The sequence below is a fragment of the Terrapene carolina genome, unplaced genomic scaffold, assembly GCF_002925995.2.
Source record: "Terrapene carolina triunguis isolate 2854851 unplaced genomic scaffold, T_m_triunguis-2.0 Scaffold130, whole genome shotgun sequence".
In the NCBI taxonomy this organism is placed as follows: domain Eukaryota; kingdom Metazoa; phylum Chordata; order Testudines; family Emydidae; genus Terrapene; species Terrapene triunguis.
The window spans coordinates 27,690,241-27,712,077 of record NW_020664481.1 but is presented as its reverse complement, the minus strand read 5'-3'; positions in this window follow the sequence as shown (position 1 = coordinate 27,712,077).

Here is a 21,837-nt window from a genome sequence, read left to right as displayed (position 1 = left end):
CAATGGATTGTATATTGCTTTGAAGAAAACCAGGTCATTTTACATATAAGCTTTGAAATTGGCAATAAACTTTAATTACAAGGTCAGATAATCAAATTATAATCAAATAGCCTCACATAAAAATCTATGTTTGAAATTAATGAGATACAATTCTACCAGTCTGTAATATTGTACTTCAAAAACCTACTAAGAGACATTTCATTTAAAAGTCACCTTAAGGACTTTTTCCTCAAGTTCTTCTGTGTAGCTCAATTTGATTTGGAAATGCGTCATTTTTAGACCACACAGTTTTTAAAAGTTTCTGTATCCTTAAAAATAATTTACCATGTAGACTTGTTTTGTTTCGTAACTGACAGTAGGATTTCTAAAGTTGCAATATTATAGATCTTTCAGATAAAAGTATATTTATGTGATAGTGTTCTTTGATAGAGAAATCTATAGATCAGGTAATAAAACTGAATTTCATTACAGTTACTTACTGCTTTCAGATGCACACGACAATGAAAAAAAAATTGGTTTGGACTGAAGTTTACCAGGCTTGGTCCCAACCCCAAAATGTGTGCATAAATAGCTTTCATGTAAGGGTATGTCCACTCAACCACTTGGGGATGTAATTCCCAGCTTGAGCAGATATACCACGACTAGCTCTACCTGAGCTAGCTAAAAATAGCGTGTAGCTGTGGTGACGCAAGTGGCAGGAAGGGTTCGCCGCCCCTAAGCACATATGTAGCATTTCAGATGGGTATATGAACGGGGCAGCTAGACCATCCCACTGCTTGTGCTGCTGCAGCAAGGAAAGTGTTAATTTCAATTTCTGTTTATTCTTCTGGTCAAAAAAATAGCAAAAGTATTGTACATTTGGAAACAAACATACAAAAAGTGACACATGCAATAGTCCAAAGTGACTAATCTCCCTGAATAGTCAATCTCACACTGAAATATACATTCTTTAAAAATGTTCAACATTGAGGTAGGTAAAGAAATTGAAGATGGAAAATGACCTCTTAAGTCACCGGTTCCACCCTCCGGCCAGTGTAGGACTGCATGCTTTGTCTAGTCAAGTTTTAAATATCTTAAGCAAAGGGGATTCTATAATTTCACTTGGGAGATTATTCCACAGCCTAATTCATCTCATTGTTAGGAAGTTTTTCAGTAAAACACTTCCCTTTATTAATGTAATCTAGTTTCTCCCAGTTCTATCCTTTTATACCAGCCTAAAAATACAGTCTTTAGAGTTTACACCCTTCAAATACTAGCTCCCCACCCAAACACATGAAAGAGACAAGTACAGAGAGTTGTGTAGCTCAAAAGATTGTCTCACCAACAGAAGTTGGTCCAATAAAAGATATTACCTCATCCACCTTGTCTCTCTAAAAAAACAGCATACATAGCTAAAAATGTGATTTACAAAAAAAAAAAGTTTCCTGCTCTATGAACTTGTAAGTTTTCACATTATAGAGGCCTTTGCCTGCTGGGGACTCCAGTTTCTCATGGTAACAATTTTAGCTATGTAAGAATCTTCTGCTTTTTCCCCAAATGATATTGCCTTGTCATATCCTCCCATAAATATGTTTAATTTAAAAGAGTGATTCTATGGAAAATAAACTTTTGTCTGGAATACAAAATCTTAAATTTTAATTGAAAACACATAATGAGTACACATATCATGGAATTTTGTTTCTAATCTAGCTTTAATATAAATTAGAAGAAAATAAATGTAAAAAAATGTCCAAGCACACAATAATTCTGACTTATTTCCATATTTTGTGTCTTATCTCTGTGTCTTGTACCGTTTTAAAGCAACTTATCTATTCCTCTGCATTCTCTTTAGTGTTTACTTAATATTTTATTTCTTTGTTGGATGCAGAAGCAAATGAGGGCAGACATAATTTATCTAGAAAATAGCCAAAAGTTTGCAACCAATTTTAACTGAACTTCACATGATAACACTTTTAAGGCAACAGATCCTGGAAGCAGTTGAACAAGGAGAGAAGGAGCCATTCTACACCCTTTAGTCTTATTCTTTATTATTTGTATTGCAGTAACGTGCTAGATGTTTTGCAGAAGACAAGATCCAGTCATCAAAGAGCTTACATATTGAAGCCCTGATTGTCCCCACATAGCATGTTTTCATTCTGCTGGTGGCACAAATTTGGCCTTAAAATCAGCATTAGCACCCAGGGGACAATCACTCCAGGCTAGGGTAGAGTAGGTATGGAACTCTCCACACCACCCCTGGGACCCACAGCTACGGTAAAGGCAGAGACTAAGGACAAAGGGCATGACTTTTGTGTACTCCAGTGATCAGCTGCAATAGCAGACCTTTGGGATGATTGGCAGTCAATGTAAGTTAGAGCAGCCTGAAGGTTACTAGCAACCTGCTGACTTTGCACTGTATTTCTCTCTCTTTCTTTCTTTTATTTTTTTTTTTTGCTTCAAGTTTTTAAACTTATTTTATTAAAAACTAACAATAACCAGAAATAATGTTGGCCCCGAACCTTTATTCCTTTGCTATGAGAGCAAGCTCAGGCCTTTAATATTCAACATAGCTTAAAATTTAAACCATCCATACCAAAGAGTGCTAATATAAAAGAAACAGTGAATATAATCTTAATAGCTGCCTTTCTGGAAGTAATTAAATATTAGATAGTTCAATTGTGGCTACAAATCTGCTGGAAATATGGTGACACACAAAAGGAGTGATTTTGTTAACATTAAGTATAGTAAGTCAGTGTAGCTCCAGTAACAAAGATTGCAACTTTAAAGCTATCAATTGTAGATTATTTTCTTCTAAGCTGTAGATGGAGCCATAACACAAGTAAATACTTCCTTGTCAATATCATTTTGGAATTTTGTATTGTAAGAGGAATATGTTTACTAAGTATTCTGCATTTGTATATTACCATGGCTTTATATTACGCTATGAACTATTTGAAATACCAGTTTTCTTTATTTTCTCAATATGCTCATTTGTTTTGGTTAGCCTCAACAAAACTACAGAAGCAAAGAAAAACACTTGGTGGTATTCAATTTTCATTCTGTCCAGCAATTACCAATACTAATCTAACCTTCTTCTCTAACAGTTTCTCTGCTTAAGGGCATCTCCAGGGTTGTCAGTCGAGCACTGGATAGCAAATGCATTTAGAAAATTAAATCCAAATCTAACTACATTTATTTATCTCCTATACCCATTATCCTTTCTATTATGCTAAAGGTAAGAAGGGGCGGCCCTAGACTAGCTGCCAGCAACTGGCGTCCTAGGCGAACCATGCAATCGGCGCTCCCACCCCCAAACCCCAAAGGCAGATCTAGGCTGAGGTTTTTGGTAAACTGGGAAACATTTTGCCCCTTTCTTCCTTTTAATGTTTAGAAAAAAAACGGAGGCTTAATTATTCGGTTTGTCCGTCCGTCCATCTGTCCAACCAATGTTTCTGAGATCAGAAAGTAGGGACACGAAATTTTCAGAATAGATTTGTACACGACAGCTAGATGATATTTCTGTCCGATTTCAAATAAAAATGCATTAAAAATATTAATTATAATTTTTATTACAAATCCAAAATCATCCATTACGCTATCCTGCTTTAACTGCCATTACCACCACATCTAATATAGAAAGAAATAAGAAAACTCCTCAATGAACTTTAACCTGTATTTACAAAACACTCCGAATAGAAAACACTCTGTGCTCTTAAAACATGACTTTTCTTGTTTAAAGTTTTGAAAATTCTGTCACTAGTTCTTTTAGATCCAGTTTTCCAGCTATTTCATGCTCTATTGACATTGTGGCAAGTCCAACAAGTTTCTCTTGCACCATTGTTGAACGCAGATATGTTTTTATCAATTTTAACTTTGAGAACCTACGATCCCCACTAGCTATGGAAACTGGCAAAGTTAAAAGAATGCATAGAGCTATCAAAATGTTTGGAAAACTGTCTGAGTTTATTTTCACAAACAAACTTCAGTACTTCTTCAGGAGTGGAATGTTTCTTAAGTCGTCTTGAAAAAGCCTGAAGCTCACTACACAAATCTGTAGCATCAATGTCTTTTGAATTTTCATGAGTCAATGCCGACTCCAGTTTTATACAAAATTCTCTTATCTGTTTTCCTGTTTTCTTTTGCAAGCTGTGGCTATCATATAGAAAGCTAAATACTGACTCTAGCTGCTGCATCTGTTGAAATCTTTCGTCAACTGAGTGAATAGCAGTATCAAGGACTGCGAAGTAGAAATTCACTTTGAACCTTTGTTTTGGGTTCTGAATGGGTGTGTCTCATCTTTCATATGAAAACTGCCATTTCTTTTGCCGAATGCGAACTGGCTCTGGTTCAAATTATGTTGGAAAGTCTATTTATTCAGCAAGCTTGAGAGAATCTACTAGTGTTCTTTTGAATCCTTCATCACTTCTGAATTCCTTCAGAATATTTTTAGTTTGCTGCAGTTTTTGAATAGCAGAATGTATGTTCAAGTTCTTTTCCTGAAGCTGCTTACTAGTGAGGTTAATCTCGAAAAGGATATTATACCACAAAATGAGGGAAGTCACAAATTTGAACTTGGAAAGGCCATTTGCAAGAGCTTCTGCATCTGAACATGCCGTTTTGCCAGATGATCCAGTAAAGGTGGTAGTATCAGAAATTTCAATTAGGATATCATAAATGTTTCCAAGTTCATAGCGAAGAGGCTTCAAAGCATCAATGCAACTCTCCCATCTTGTCTGACTAAGTGGTTTCACAGATAGAGAAGTCACATGGTGAGTCAGAATCTCCCAACGGCATGTTGAGCCTGAGAAAAACACATAAACACGTTGCACCAGGTCAAAGAAACTGCTTGCCTCCAAACAGCATCTAGCAGCATCATTGACAACCAAATTCAGAGAATGCGCACCACAAGGAACGAAAAGGCCCTAGGATTGATTTCCACCATTCTTCTTTGAACCCATTGTCTTTACCCTTCATATTACTCCCATTATCATAGCCTTGGCCACGTAAGTTTTCAACAGATAATGACATTGTTTCAAGCTCTTGTAGAATAGTTTCAGTCATAAATGCTCCAGTCGTCTCCTTCAATGGTACGAAACACAAAAAATGTTCCTTTATGAGCACTTCAACATTATCTTCATTTGCAGACTTTTCCATATCCACAAAACGAATGATCACCGTCATTTGTTCAACATGACTCACATCTGGTGTACAGTCCAGTATTATTGAAAAGGTAACAACAATTTTTTTAATTAAAAGGTTTGGCCTTACTATGCTAGAAACATACTGCGCACACCAACAAGTTCTAAAAGCAAAAATATAAAAAGTTATCCCACTCCTTATATGGCACATGGAATCCTTCTGGCTACCCCAGACCTTGAGCCAGTGGGCTGGGGAGGGAGGGAAGCTATTGGACACCAAAGGTTGTACCAAGTGAACTCCTCAAAAGTGGGTATGCTTGTCCTTGCCTGTTGCTCCAAAGCCCTGTAGTAAAAACATTTAACTAAAATCCTGTATATAAAGTACCGTATAATAAGCAATATGTATATGTTAATTCCTAAAATAAAAAAGTTTTAAAAAAATAAAAGTGTTAGCAACTTGCTAATAAACAAATGTAAATGTAATGTAAGTACTGTGTTTACCAATAATCACATTTACTATTTGCCACAACCAAAAAAGTCTCAGCTTTGCCCAGTTAAGAAAGGAGCTATATAAAACCCACAAAGCCGTAAAAGCTGCTTTAAATTAAAAAAAGCCAAGCATAAAAAAATTGTTGCTAAAAACATCTAAAAATAGCAACTTAAAAACAAGGTAATGTTGCAAAAGCTGGGGAAGGTGGCCCACACTCTGGACACCAAGTGGGTGGGTCCGTACTCCATTGTGAATCGCATCTCCCCGGTAGTGTACCAGCTTCAGCTACCAAGCAAACTAAAGTGAGCGCATGCCAGTCAGCTCAAAACATATGTTTCTCCCTAGGTTTCTGGTCATGGTGTCGTGGGCCTCGGTTGTGGACCAGCCATCTGCCTGGACTATCCGGGTTTCCATCTGTTCATGGAATTATCTAAATAATTATAATTATATTAAAAAAATACCTCCAAAGGCTTTCCCTGGTTCGAGCTGCTAATGGGGCCCAAGCCACAGTGTGGCATTAGGCTGGAGGGAAGGTGCCTTGGAGGCAGTATATAGTCCAAATCGACACAATAGGGCCACAGCAAAATATCTGGTGGGTGGCCCTGGACCTCCCCTGGGCCCCAGAGGGACAAACTGTGTTCCTCATGTAATGGCCTGGAGAAGAATAAAAGGCCCTTTGGCAAGCAATAGCAATTTCTAATCCCTAAATGCAATATTGTTGTTGTGACCTCCTAAACCAGGCAAACAACATCCATGATGGAAACAAAAAAGGGCTATAACAAAACAACTAATAACTTAAATAGTTTTCATATGTGCCTCAATTTCCCCCAATAGGTGCATTTACTTTGTTCTTTTTCTTTCCCTTTTGCTTTGTTAACAAAACAGGCAGTAATAGCAAGAGCCCAGGGATACCCCGAACAGAAGTGGTGGGACCGCTCTTGATGCTTCAGGCCTGCAGAATCCTTCATTGTAATACAATGTATGTATGAAGGCATATTTTTATGGGAATCCTTGGGTTTACAACGCTTTTGTCCTCCTTTGTTAATTTTACCACAATCCAAAATTGGCCATAGTAAAAAAAAAAAAAAAAGGTTTATTATTCATTGGCAGGGGGGCAATTGTGGCACATTATCCTGGGAATGTGGCACCGCATATTACCTGGGCATTTTTCCAGGGGTGGCCCCCTGCTGGAAGCCCAAGGTCCCCTAGCCCTGTGTATCCCTCCCCAATTAAATCCCAAACAGGGTTAACCCAGAAGAACTCCATACCCCACTAGGCAGCACCGCACGGGACAATGTTCTGTCCCATCTCCATCTAAACCCCACTCCCAAAGAGTTTGTTTCCACCTGGGAACAATGGCCCCTACCTTTGAAGGAAAAAGATCTCTATTCGTACTGCCAGCGCTTGTGGTTCCACTGGGAAGAAAAAACCTGGGAGCAATGGCTCAAGGGAACCACCGATGGAAAGGTACATGGGGAGGTTTTCAATATCACAGAAAAGTTCAACATGCTAGCTAAGTCAGTGCTCCACATCAATAGCTGGCATCAGAATGTGGTTGCGTATTGGTACCCGAATGGTGTAGGGTTCAACCCAGTCCCCGTTGTTCCAAATGTTGGTATATTACTTATATCACCCACTCATCCACACACACGTCCTGACAGTGTGGGGAGGTAAATATTACATGTCCAGCACAATTTCCAGCATCCCTTTTAAATTGCAGCCTCCTCCGCTTAGCCCCCAGTCTTCAGGGAATGGTCCTAGGAAACCACCTCCACGTCTCCCCCCGACCAGCTGTGGTGGCAAATTTTACCAGCCACCAAATGGGAGGCAGCCACTCAACGCTGGATCCTCCTCAATGCCACCTTGGGAGCTTTAGACATTTATTTGCCTCTGAAGCGCTTTTAAGTCCTAGCCTTCCTTCCCAATTGTACCGGGGGGGCCACCCTCCAACTTGCCCTCCTTACTCAGGCATTGTCCCCTTGGTAAAAGTGGACCTTGGTGAGCTCCTTGTGGGATGGGGCCAATTTGGCAGCTAGCATTTGGAATATTCAGCAAGGGGCCATAAAAAACAAGCAGTTAAAAAGGTTCAAAAAGGCCATCGGGCTGGTCACAAGTGCGGATCTCACCCACCTTACAGTGACCACCTCCACCCTCAAACATACTGCTGAATTGGCCCTCCATATGCGAGACACCGTGCGGGGACAAATTAAGGCCATGATTAAGGCCGGGGACCAAGTAGCTTGGGATTCTGTGTGCTCCCAGCTCCAACAATATTTAACCCAGCAAGTCTCTAGCATCCAGGAAGATGTGCTCCATAAAGCCTGGCCCAGGGAAATCCATTTCCACCCAGGAAAAATGGCCTTTTTGCTATTCCTGAAAGCTCACTAACTGGAAGTGCACAGGCATAGCCTGCTCCTTCATGGCCTTTGGCCCCATAAATAAAGTATGGGCCCCTGCTATAAAAATCCAACCAGGCCTTTGGGAAGGCTGCCTCTGGGACTGGGTGGTCCATCGCAAAGTGTGGGAAATGGCTCCCCCCAATGACACGGCTACGCGGTATATGCTGATGCATCCTCTGACTATCAGCACATATGAATTGCAGAGGGCAACACCTGGCAGCTATGGCCTATAAAGCCCCCTCAAATAATGAGTAAAAAAAGAGCAATGCCAGGCCGCTTTTATAAGGTGGGTCAACACATCTGCTGGAAAGGGGAAGCATCAGGATACAGCCCCACTAAAGCACATTTGTTTACCAATAGCTCTGCGTGTGTTTGGAGGACCACCTACCTCAGGGTGCCCCTCGACTCGCTGTTACAATCTCAAGCGCGACATTTTTCAGTGCATTGGCCCGCTGTTATTCAAAGTATTGCTATATTGCTGTTTATGTAAAAAGCCAACGGTAACACTAGCCACAGTATCAAAAAAAGGGTAAAAACCTAAGTGGTAACCCCTTACAACGGGGTGTTAATTCCGGGTCAAGGGGGGGAATGTCACAATAAAAACTGCCCCCCCCCCAATGGGGTCCCCTGGGTAAGCACCAGCATTGGAAAGGATTTTGGGAAGGGTTGAAGGTGTAAGTGTGGAGTGAAAGATTCCTTTTCAGGTTGCAAGAGGCTGGAGTGGGAGGAAGGGAGAAAGGAACGGGTTAACTCGAGGATCCAGCTAGGTCCGAAGATAAGGAACTAACTGCAGCCCAAGGCCAGCGCACACAAACAGGCTCTCTGCTGCCAAACAGCTGGAAGCCTGGATCTCAACCCCAGCCAGCCGTGAGAAAGGAGAACTGAGCCAGACAGAACTGAAGGGGTTGCAAAACTAGTAAAATTGCGAAGGTCAGTGAGTTGGAACACAACAGTCTCGGACCCTGAAACCGTTGTGTTTTGGAGAAGCTAAGGAAGCCGTGAAAGGCCGGTTCGGACTGGTACAGAGAGCACGGGGGACGGGGGTCCCTGGAGGAAACGCCCCCAGAAGAATCCAGGGCTTAAAACCCTCCCAAGAACTGAAGCAAGTCGGAGATTTACAGTGGACTCTAGACGACCTGTGCACAGGCAGAACTCTAGTCTACCCTTCCCCCTCTTCTTCTTATGTTACACCCAGGCTAGACCAGCCTTGGGTTGTGCGTGTGTAAATATGAAAGTGGGTTAGGGCTCGGGCACTAACACTTTCTTCCTCCCTCTGAGTGACATGGGGTGAACCCAGCACTCACCGCTGTTATTTGGTTAATAAAGCTTTAAACTTAGTCACTTGGTGTGCTCCTTCATCACCTCCCCTAAAAATCCTCTGGCCTCAGCCTGATCACCTGAAGCCCCAGGCAAATTGGTAAAATAAATCCGTCACAGAACGACATTAATTTTGTCTCTTAAAATGTGGAAAAGTGTTTGAAAAGATGTTGATACTAATACAAAATAATTTTTCAAACATCTGTGTGCTTTACTTAATCTAAACTTTTTGGCTGAGGAACTACCAAAATCTAATAACTTGAATGTCTTAGTTTTAAAATCCTAACTGCCCAAAGGATGTGCCAACAAATTCAAGTGTGTGCGACTATGTGATCTTCCTCTTACTTGTTTTAAATTGCATTCCTGTACGTGATCATTCTGCTCCTCCCCCGATACAGATAGGGTACAACGAGAATTATTTCCCAGACTAAGTGTTGGAAAAAGTCTTGTTATTTATAAATAGATAGCTTGTAATTTTGAACACGTAAAAGAACATAGCTGTGCAATTAGGGCACAGACCAAGTATGTGAGCTGGGCAAGTCTGCGGAAAGGAATAATCCCCACCAGTCCACAGAGGGATAACACAGCACAACTCTCAATTCTCTGGCAGACACTGAAACCTCATAGCTACAATAACCACCTCTGCCTCCTAGTTTAATGAGGGAATTAGGTTAGTGGCTCCACAGCCCTTGCTTGGCCTGCTGCACCCAGGCCCCTCCTTCATGCTAGGTACCGGAGTTACTATTGTCTCTGCCTGAAGAACTTATGATCACATATATAACACATGTATTTACTTTTTAAAAAATTATAAATATATGAAGTACAAGTCAGCCACTGATTTTGTAGCCAATCTGACCTTCCATCCACATGGAGAAGGGTTGGCTGGATTTTCCTCACTGAGTTTCATAAAATAGATTTTATGAAAAGAATCATTTTATTTGCTAAGGAAGCTCCAACTTTGTGGGCATCTTTAAAAATAACAAGATGGGCCAGGATTAATTAACAACGCTTTTAAAAAAGCACAACAAAACCCAGGCAGGGCCTGATCCTGCCTCCCTTGCTGAGGTCACTTAAGAGTTTTGTGTCTGATTTCAATGGCAGCAGAAGCAGTACCCTTAGAGCAGTAATAACACACTTCAGAAAGTTCCCCTTACATTTCACACCTCACATTGCACCTGAGGATTAAGATTTGCTTGTATTTCTGGGCAGCCAGCTTATCATGATATTTTGCCTACCAAGATCATATCACAGCTTGGTCACTTAAAATGTGAAAGCACTTTTAAACCCTTCGACAAAGATATTCAATAATTTGTTAACAAAATCATCTCCTGCTCTAACAAAATTCCATTGCTGTTAGTCAAAAGGATTTTTGAACGACACAGTGACAGCAATTAATCTCACATTTTACAAAGGTCAACAGTTTATCTTATTTTATTTTGTTCTGTGATAGGCTGTTCAGTGCTAAGTTTTTGTGCTTTTATTTTGTTTTGGTTTTTGAAAATATATAACAGTAAATTTTGTTTTCTGATGTTCTGGTTTACATTAGATGATCATTTTAGTTTTTTATGCAAGACATATGGAAAAATTCATCATTGATTTACTGCACATTTCCTCACACAGTCAAACTAATGTCTGATCACTACCGAAGGAGAAAAACCTACTTGGCAGTGAACGTATAAGCAAATTTACAAACATGTGGACGTGTGCAGCCTTGGGCGATAAACTAAGTGATAGTCAAAATATAAAACAATATGTTGTTCCATCTAACAGTGAAAGGTAATTGGAAATTTCAATTGTGAATTTTTCCATTTTAGATATTATTGTAACTTGAACAGGTAAACAGAAATATAACACACATCTCTCCAATAGTTAGAATTATCATGCATTTTCCTTTTTTTATTTTGTTTCTATTATAAGGAAATTGTGCACATTTATTTTACTGTAGGTGCAGAAGAGCATACTTTTGTTTTGTACAGTACTAAGAAAAATGAATCCCCTGCTGATTGGCCTGGCCAAATATGTTTTCGATTCAGATCATTCTTTTGGGTGAGATATAAAATCCCATTCCTGAGCACTTGTGTCTATTAAATAGCCCATCACACTATATTTTAGAGTGGAGATTATTTATGTTTTTTTTCTACCTTCCTTAATTTCTCCCCCCATTTTCATTCAGATACAGTATGTCTTTAACTTTCTGTTCTAAACAGTTTTGTGCTAATCAGATAGCTTCTATGTGCTAACTCAGAGGTTTAGCAGTGTGATGGTAGGTAAAATGATCCCTCTATATCCTTATCTAAATCACAAAGGATTGTGAAGTTTAATAAACTAAATGTTTGTAAAGTGCTTTAAGATCCTATACTAAGTGATGTACAGAAGAGGTGCAGTTTATTTTATTTGTTCAGATTCACTCATGTAACTGTATTTTAATGTTTGAAACAAGGCTATCAAATAATTTTAATAAAACTATATCACATTAGCTCATCATAGATCTGTCCTATGTTTAAGGGTTCAACTGAGTACAAATTCTGTCCCTAAAAGCTTCTGGGGTTCTTATCAATGACTGCTAATCCTGATTTGGGAGGTATTTAGCCACAGAGTGTGGTCTGCAGATTGACCTGCCTCCACAATGGCTATACGGAGAAGATGGTTAACTGTGATTATAAGAAAATTCTAATAAGCATGAGTAGGGAGTCCTCCCGCATCCCCCCAAAAGGGGGCTTTCTGAGGTTAAATGGCAGCAAGGGACCCTCTCCTTTAAAACATTAATAAGAGAGAACCATTGCTCAAGGGCATATATTCACCTTAATCAAAAAGAGGTCTCCAATGGAAGAAAATGGACTATTTAAATAATGAACTGAATTCTTTTGCTAGATCCTCTGCATGTGTGCAGAGTAGTTAATCCATCTTTTAGCAAGATTAGATGTCAGGTTATCCATGTGAGTCACAGTTAATATGTTAAGTCTGAACAGAGGATGTGCTTGGAGAACACTCATGCGTACCCACATGGAGGAGGCTGACTTACACCACCACAGTGGAACGCAAACCCTGCTTTTCTGCTAATGCTGGCCAGAGCTCTGCAAACAGCCATTCGCAGGCTCTCTGTCATACTGAGTTGATACAAGCCTTGATGTGGATTTGGACATGAATATGCATGCTTTGCTTATGCCACACACAGCCATGTATTTAACTCATTCTTAACTCAATGGGATATCTGCAATTACTGATTTGGACAATAAATACTAAGATACAGAATAAAGTATTTACATCCCTACCATAGTATTTTAAAATACAATATTGGTATCCCTTCATATGTGTACACTGTTCTGCTGAGAAGCAAACTTTCAGCCAGAAGCCACAATAAAAGAACAGACCTGTGTCTTTATTCCATCTCACGGTGGTGCGTTGTGGTTTGTTTGTAATCAGTCAAGAGGGTATGGAAGCAAGTTTTTACATGCAGCTGATGGCTGTTAACACACTATATAGACCCCACTGTCACAATCTGGGGTCAATATGTACTGCCATTATGTCTTCCAGAAACCATAGGTAGAAGGAAATTAGCTCTATCTCCAAATTAGCAGTGGTGGTTCATCTATAACAGTAGCTACCTTCTAGAGCTATAATCTGGTGTAACCCTGTACCATGTTGCATAACTGGGCCAGGAAATAAAGACCAGTTTCTTATCAACATCCTGTGTGTCATACTTTTCTTATACCCTCTATTCTCATTACATCTGTTGCTCCATCTTTCATTTTCCCATGGGCCGAGGAAGCCTCTCTTTTGTATGGCTTATATACCTATACCTCTTCTGTAATCTTCCATCGAAAGTTACCAAGCTAAGTAAAGGTCATATCCTGCTCTGAAATAAAACTCTAGTCCAGCATGGATAGGGCACATCAGCTTTCAAGAGTGATTCTGGTAGCTTTAAACATACAGGTCAGAGATCCCTTTAACAGTCAATATACCTGAGTTACACACCAAGAAACCTTAGATACCTAAAGCAAAACTTGAGAGACTTTCAGGAGATTGTAGGACAGACCTCTTTAGTGATATTAAACACACAATAGTCTATGTATACAGTTTCTTTAGGAAACAGAATGCTCAGAGTGTTATTGGCTATAAAAGCCTTCCTTGGAGAACTTCTGTGTACTCTGAGGACAGATCTCTGTGAGGAACTTTCTGATGACTGAAGGGAACAACCTGTGTCACACCCAAGCCTTGAAACTCCCACGTTCATACTGCAGCTAGAAGTCTTACTGATCACTGTAAAGATATTTTTGAGTTTGTTATTTATTTATTTAATAGTCAGAAGGAATTATGTTTGAACACACGCTCGTTTATTGCAATAAAACTTCTCTGGACATGTAACATCACCCACCTGGATTTGGGTAATTCTTTCTACCATGGTATTGATGAAGCACTCCACCAACACTGCTCAATAAGGCATACATTTTTAATCGTGAGACTAACCATTGGAACTTGACCACTGGAACAATTTACCAAGGTTAGTGGTGGATTTCCCATCACTGACAATTTTTAAATCAGGATTGGATGTTTTTCTAAAAGATCTGCTCTAGGAATCATTTTGAGGAAGTTCTATGGCCTGTGTTATACAGGTAGTCAGACTAGATTATCACAATGGTCCCTTGTGGCCTTGGAATCTATGTTCCCAAGGAATGGACAAGGCAAGGAAGCCTTCTTTTGAGAACTTCTTGCCAGATAATGAAAGCAGTACTACCCCAAATCATGTCCAGGCACCGAAAGCAACTCAGGGAGGTACTAACTGAAAGACTGGGTGACCTCGGTACATAGCACTTCAAGAGTTGGGGTTGCAGGATGGATGAATGGTGTCTGGAGGAATTGGGGCTCTTGTGCATAGCCACTATTACTAGTTGTGTATAAAGAACAGCTAAAATTAAAACAGAATGTTAGAAAGCCTTTCCACTGTCTCTGCTTTTGGCTGCCTGTATTTGCATTCAGCCATGAGCCATCCAAGGATGTTTGGCTTGCATCTCAAATACATGGGCCAGCTGGATTCTACAGGCTGCATAGCATGTGCCTCAAAGCAGGACCCAAATATTTGGCAGCCACAAGTTTCATGACCTGCCTGTAAGCATATATCATCTAGATTTCCTCAGTAGTTCTGTTTCCAGTATATACACTATGTTTATAATCTTCTCAAGGACACTTAATTACCATTTGGGTATAGTTCACAGCCACTAGCATGTTAGGAAATCCACTGAAGTCAACAAATGTTGCTCTGACAAACTATCTTCAGCTGTATTGGGGAAGTGAATTGTGTCCCTAAAACTAAGACACAAGACATGAAACAGATGGCGGGCTTCATGCAGCTTTTTGTAAGAGATCCTAGGATAGGGAATTAGAAGACCTGGAATAGGTAAACAAGCAACCAGGATTGCATAACCTCCTTCCCTCGTTGTTGCCAGTTGAGGCCTTAATAGATTCTTTTAAATTATGCTTTTATACTATGAGTATCGGAGTAGGGACTGATGATAGAAGAGCATCTCGGAGCGGAGGCCATTCTGGGAAGTGTGACAAAGTTCCTCCTCTATCTTGGTGGGTTCTGCGCTTATTGGCAGATTTGTTCACCTCAGAGATTCAACATGTGGGTCAGGGAACAGCCCAGAGACCTTCCCCTCTGGTAGAACCCACAGTCCAGGTCAATTCCTCCTGTGTCTGATCGGGAGTTGGGCGGTTTGGGGGGAACCTGGGCCCACTCTCTACTCTGGGTTCCAGCCCAGGGCCCTGTGGACTGCAGCTGTCTAGAGTGCCTCCTGTAACAGCTGCGCGACAGCTACAACTCCCTGGGCTACTTCCCCATAGCCTCCTCCCAACACCTTCTTTATCCTCACCACAAGACCTTTCTCCTGGTGTCTGATAATGCTTGTACTCTTCAATCCTCCTGCAATACGCCTCCCCACTCTCAGCTCCTAGTGCCTCTTGCTCCCAGCTCCTCGCATGCACGCTACAAATTGAAGTGAGGTTCTTTTTAAACTCAGGTGCCCTGATTAGCCAGCCTGTCCTAACTGATTCTAGCAGCTTCTTCTTAATTGGCTCCAGGTGTCCTAATTAGCCTGCTTGCCTTAATTGGTTCCAGCAAGTTCCTGCTTGTTCTGGAACTGCCCCTGTTACCTTACCCAGGGAAAAGGGATCTGCTTAACCTGGGACTAATATATCTGCCTTCTAACACTCTCCTGTAGCCATCTGGCCTGACCCTGTCACAGAAGATAAACCCATTTGTTGGTGTCTGGTCTCCTCTTGCCTTTAAAGCAAAATACTACATGAACACAGACTGAGAAGAGTTTGCATGAAAAATGGAGGCAAACTTGTGATAGTGTGAGGTTTAAGTTTCAGTGAGTAAGATCTTCAAGAAGAGGAGCCCTGAGACTGTCCCCGGTTAACACAACGAACTTGCTGTCCTTTTGTGCAGTACACAGTAACGAAATATTATGTAAAATGCACGTTGGGCAATTTACACATGCACTTTAGTGTGTTTCCGAATGCCATATATCCACCTGAAGGACATACTTATTGAAATCTCTCATTTTAAACCATGTAAGGTGATAACATGTAAGGTAATCGAGCCTGCCATGGTTTCAGAGAACTGATGAAGAAGAATTTTAAAAATGCTGATTAAAGCAGATTCCTGGTTTCCGTGTATCCTAAAATATCTTTCTTTCCTAATACCTGCATTTAAATAATAGAGTGCAGTAAAAACTTCATAAATAGATTTTTACAACCTTATATTATTAGTCCATATTTATGCACTATTTAAAAAATGAAATTTGACATTCAGATTGAATGGGAAAAATGGCCCCTATGCAAATTTTATAGAATGTATATTCTGCCTTCTTGGTATTAGAGCAAGTCCCATTTATTGTATATCTCTGTGTTAATGGCTATAATGAAAGTATAATTTTCTTGTGTGATGCTGAAAGGGCCTATTTGCTCAAAGCAGAGAAGGCACATGACTCTTAGACACCATTTCAGGTCCTCGGCTATACTCCTGGCCATGTCCAAACAGCTTAACAAACCCTTTAACTTAACATTTAAAAATCTCCCATTTGCATCCTCACTCTCCATTTCTTTAGAGCAGAAATTTTCCAACTTTGCCCCTTCCAGCAGCATTGTGCTAGGGTTCACTGAGTACACCTGCCATTCCAGGGGCATCTGGCAAGCACACATACAGATCTTCAACTATAGCTCACCTTAACTCTGTCCCTGGGAGTGGAGCAGCCTTGCCACTCTGTGGGTATCTAGCACACCACTAGAACACCATCACTGCCATTTAGGCCATCCACCAACCCATGTCCCTCCCCAGTCAAAGCCGTAACTGGAAGAAATAAAGAAAGGAAATGCCAACCCATGACTAGAGAGATTAGACACCTACCTCCAATTCAGTGCAATCAGCAAACAGCTACATCACAGGGGTCCAAAAGAGATAAACACTGGGAACTCAGCCCCCGTGATCTTACCATTAATGAGTTGTTCAACCTGGTCTGCTTTAAAGAAACAAACTAGTTGACACAGAAAGCCCAGCTCTCTCTCCTTCCGCCATATGCTCTGTTCTTCTCCACGGATCTGGTTTTGTAGTGAAAGCAGAGCGAAGGTCCAAAAAGACAACACCCCCCTTCCACAGCCCAGTCACACAAGTAGTAGTCAGGGAAACACTGACAGCAATGAGGGTCACACCTGTGCCTATAGCCCCTGTATCTCCTGGATGCTAAAACATTTAGAAAATAAGAAGGCATTATCACTTCATATGAAAATTAAGTTGGAATACAGTTAAGCCCTGTAATTTACAGCAATATATTCTACTGATCAATAGTTAAGACACAGGACATATTTCCCCACAGAAACAAATTTTCCTTGATTATTCTTTCTGTATTTATATCTATTTTAAAGTGTACATTTTACTTAACTAATACCATAAATACAATATTAAATAAATAAGAGCAACTCGATTATTTCATACTAATGGATGAGGGCGTTTCCTGGCCTGTACTAGATCTGCAAAGCACCACTGCAGGTCGAGCAATATTTATATATGATATACATACTTGAGGAGAATGAGGAATCCATTTATTCAGCACAGATGATAGCCAAATACTGGACTAATACAGGTGATGTGGTAAGGGACGGGGTGTTTGATGTTTTATTTTGGTCCAATAAAAACTTTCCTTGAATTCTTTCCTCTTCACTTTACATTTCAAAACTACATTGAAGGGGAGGCAATACAATAAAAACCAAAGGAAGAAAGTACATTAAATCAATCTCTAGCCTCTCACTACATAGGCTTCAGGCTATGTTGTACTTTTTCTTTTAAATATCTCCATGTAAAATCAGATGTTAACTCTCTGAGTGAACCCATGTGCAAAGTCTTTTTTCATCAGATTAATGGCTGTGCAGCAACAGGCAGTTGAAAATGTTTCCACTTACATAAGGTATTCATGACTTTTCTAAAAACTTCACATTATTGCAACTACTTTTCAGTCAAATACTTTACATCTACTGAAGGGGGGAAATTAGCAACAAGCTTTAATGGAAAACTACCGTAGAAATGTATTGACACACGTAGAAATTTGTTTCTTGAAACAGGACCTTTCTATTAATTTGACAGATGAGTTTTTGCCTTGCTATACATTTTAAAAAGCAGCCTTTACCCTGGGATATGTCAGCATTGCCTATAATAATAACTCCATTTATCTTTGCTTTCATTAATATTCTCTCATTCTATTTGTTGCCTTTCATAAACTTCAAATTCAAGGCATGATTATGTGAGGCCTCCGTGAATGGAACTACTCAATGAAGACCTCTGTTCAGGGTGCAGCAGTGGAAAAAGAAATCCAAACAAAATTTTAGGATTTATAAAAAAAAAAAAACAGATTTATAAAGTATTATGAAAAATAATACAGAAAACATTATAATGCCATCATTTATTTATACGTACACAAAAAGTGATATGTGGTACAAATATATACCACATATACTCAGTGACACAAAATATGTATAAACTCCGTGGTATATCTTCACTTCTGGTCACCTCATTTCAAAAGGGACATACCAGAAATAGATGAGGTTAAGAGACGAGCAATGCATATTAAGACAAATGGAAAACAAAGGGATTGTTTACCTTACAAAGGAGATACATAAGAAAGGATATGATAAAAGTAAACAAAATAATGAATGGCTTAGAAAAGGTAGGACAGAAATTTCTATACATCTTGTCTTATACAACAAGGGAACATTCAATGAAAATCAAAGGTAGTAAATTAAAAAGTAATAGAAGGAAATACTTCTAGAAACAATGCACAATTTGACTGTGAAACTCATTGACACAAGGTATGGTAGAGGCCTAGAGCTCAGCAGGATTAGAAAAAATTAGACATTTACAAAGATAGCAAGAATCTTCAGTTAAACAATAATTAAAAAATAAAACGAATAAGAACTTTGGAAGGGATATAAGCCTACTGCTTCAGGGTTTTAGCCAACCTCTACCTATTAGAGGGTTAGGAGGAAATTTCCCCTCGGAACAGATAATCCTGTAACTGCCTACTGCATTATTTTTGTCCCCTGGTATTAGCCATTGTTCGAGATAGGATACTGGACCAAAGGGAATCCTGGTTTGATCCAGTCTTGGAATTCATACATGGAGTCTCTTTTTTATTTAATGCAAATATGTTTATAATCTTCCCAAGGAGACTTCATTTGCATTGAGTACAGTTCACAGCCTCTACCATGTTAAGAAATCTATGGAAAAGAACCTAAGTGATTCAAATAGAATATTTGCTTTCCTTGCAGCTGACACATAATGGGCCCCAGCTTTCTTAATAAAATTTATTATTACCTTTTTGTCTTTTCTGTCTTTAGTGGTGTGCTGCCTCTCAATTAAGCCAGAAAACTAGGGATCCTGTCTGTGCTGTATGTTATATGTTAATACCACTCTGGTATCTAAGAATTCCATGACACTTTTTGTTGTTGTTTAACATGCATCCGAAGAAGTGGGCATTCACCCACGAAAGCTTATGCTCCAATACATCTGTTACTCTTAAAGGTGCCACAGGACTCTCTGTTGCTTTATACAAGAAATGTTACACTTGTTTTCTTGGCCAAATTCCACACTGATTAATTACAAGGACTGTGTAAACCCTTTAGGGTTTGATTTGTGAATTGAACTCCACAGGTTAGCTCATGGGGTTGAAAGAAAAACAACTCCATAGGTTTGAATTTAGGCTCAGTTTCAATCAACTTGAACCTTCAAGAGAAACCATTCATGGTTGACTTCTCCGTATGCCAACCCCCACCAAGGCCCTGGAATCCTCACAAAGATATTTAAGGAAAGAAAATAGAGCTTCCTGTGGGATGGGCAAGTTTAGGTAGGTTGCAGTGATGGCTGTCTGTGGAGAAATGAGGTGCACTGGCTTCCCAGGTATGTGAATAACCCGAGTCCATGTTTGCTGAACTTTTGTGAGTTTGGACTGAGTCTCATAAACAGACTGAATCTGACACAAGACTATGTACTTTTGTAGTTGCAACTGATTTTTTTGTATAGCTCTATCTATTACTGTCTATCTACCCACATTTCCCCTGCAGTTTCCATTGGGATGAGCATTTTTTATCACTCTGTCCAACATTCCATGTTGTGTAGTGTTGCAGTGCCCCCTCCTATTGCCATATCTCATCTCAGAAGTTGCTTCAGTGCCCTTGTATGTGACATGATTACTATAAATATGGGCACAAAATGGGAATTGTGTATCCAACTCCCATTGACCTTTTATGGGAGTTTTGGCCTACCTAACACTTGCTCCTTTCAAAATCTCCCTGTTTACTGCATAGTTTGTTGAAGGCTTTAGAGTGCTATTATAAATGCACAATTAGATTATTATTGATTATTATTATTATTTGTGAATATTGTTATTTTATTAAAAATACCCAACAGAAAGAACAGTATTTTAAAGTTGGTAAAAACAATAATTTGGTATCAATTGTCATTTGTTGGGAATGTTGTGCGTGGCATGATTGCTGAATAATTCAAGATCCCTACATGCAAATTGCTCCCATAGACATATAACTTGAAAACATAAACATTGGCAATTGTTTTGTTATCATTGTAGCTATTTCAAGTACAATTTGTATAGTACAAATAAGAACATATACTGACATTCTGACTCATGACAACGCTTTGCAAACTTCTTAGAAGTTTGTCTCATCAGCCTTTAAGGTTCGTATTCATTTAATGGTTTGCAAGTGTGCAGCTTGTTTGTGATAACGACATTTCTCATGAAGTATCCAAAGGTAATTAAGCTGAAGTATCTCTTACTGATTTATAGAACAAAAAGTCAACTTTAAGGTAATATGGAAACATTTTGTTAAATTGAGTTGTGTCCTTTTTTTTATTTCTTTATGGTGTAATAAAGAAGGCCAGAAATATTTTCTTAAAAACATCCTACATACAATCAGGAATTTCAAGTCTGGTCCTTCCTGGAGATCTTCTTAGGGATCTCTAAAACATGTATTGTGAGCTCTCATACTTCAGCTGAAGGGGTGACAAAATTTATAACAAAGATACCCTTTCTCCCAGGTGTTCATTAGACACTGCAATTAAATAAGTGTTAAAAAAATCAGAGCTCTTTAGGGGGCCGTAATAACCACCACCATAGTTTATTGATACTGATTCTCTGGCAGGTGACGGAGTATTAAACTTTTGTAATCCTAATACGAGACTAGGCCAAGAAATAAGGATCAATCTCCCACAAGCATTTCTGTGCGTCACATCCTTATTGCACAGCCTATCTAAAATTCACTTTCCTTTTCAATCAATCAGTCTTCCATCTCTTGTCTTATGTGATGTCAGAATTTCACTAGTTCTCTAGTCAGAGAGTCATTCAGATTGACAAATCTGGAATTTCTGTCATAATAAATAAGCCGAAAAATAATTACTATTAATTAAAGCCGTGTCAGAATTGATGTTTCGGGCACTGTTGTAGCTCCATGGGTACAAACACCCAGAGTAGACGTACTGTACTAGTATAACCATTATTTACACTCGTGCAGCTTACCTCAGCCCCACAGCCTATGCAGGGTAAACTGCACAAGTGTAAATTACAGTCTACTATAGGGGGTTGCATCAGTGTAGCTACAACGGTGCCTAAAAACCCAATGCAGAGAAGGCCTTAATTAAACAATAAATACTGACCATATTAAAGTGAAGTTCTGTGCTGAAAAGTGACTATAAAAATAACATTGTGAGTTTAAATTTATTGCCCCTCAATTATTCCATTTCAACTTTGTTCCCTTTGCTAATTAAAAGATGTTTTTACTAAATGTCATCCCTGCAAACTCAAGTGCAAGTCTAGATGAGCCAAACTGATAGCTATTATCGTACGTACATCACTTGAGAACTAATCATTGGCCTTAACATGTTCTCTGGGCCTAGGGAAACGTCACCAGCACAAGTCATGGTTTACACCAGTTCAGCACATCTGCATTAGGGGTT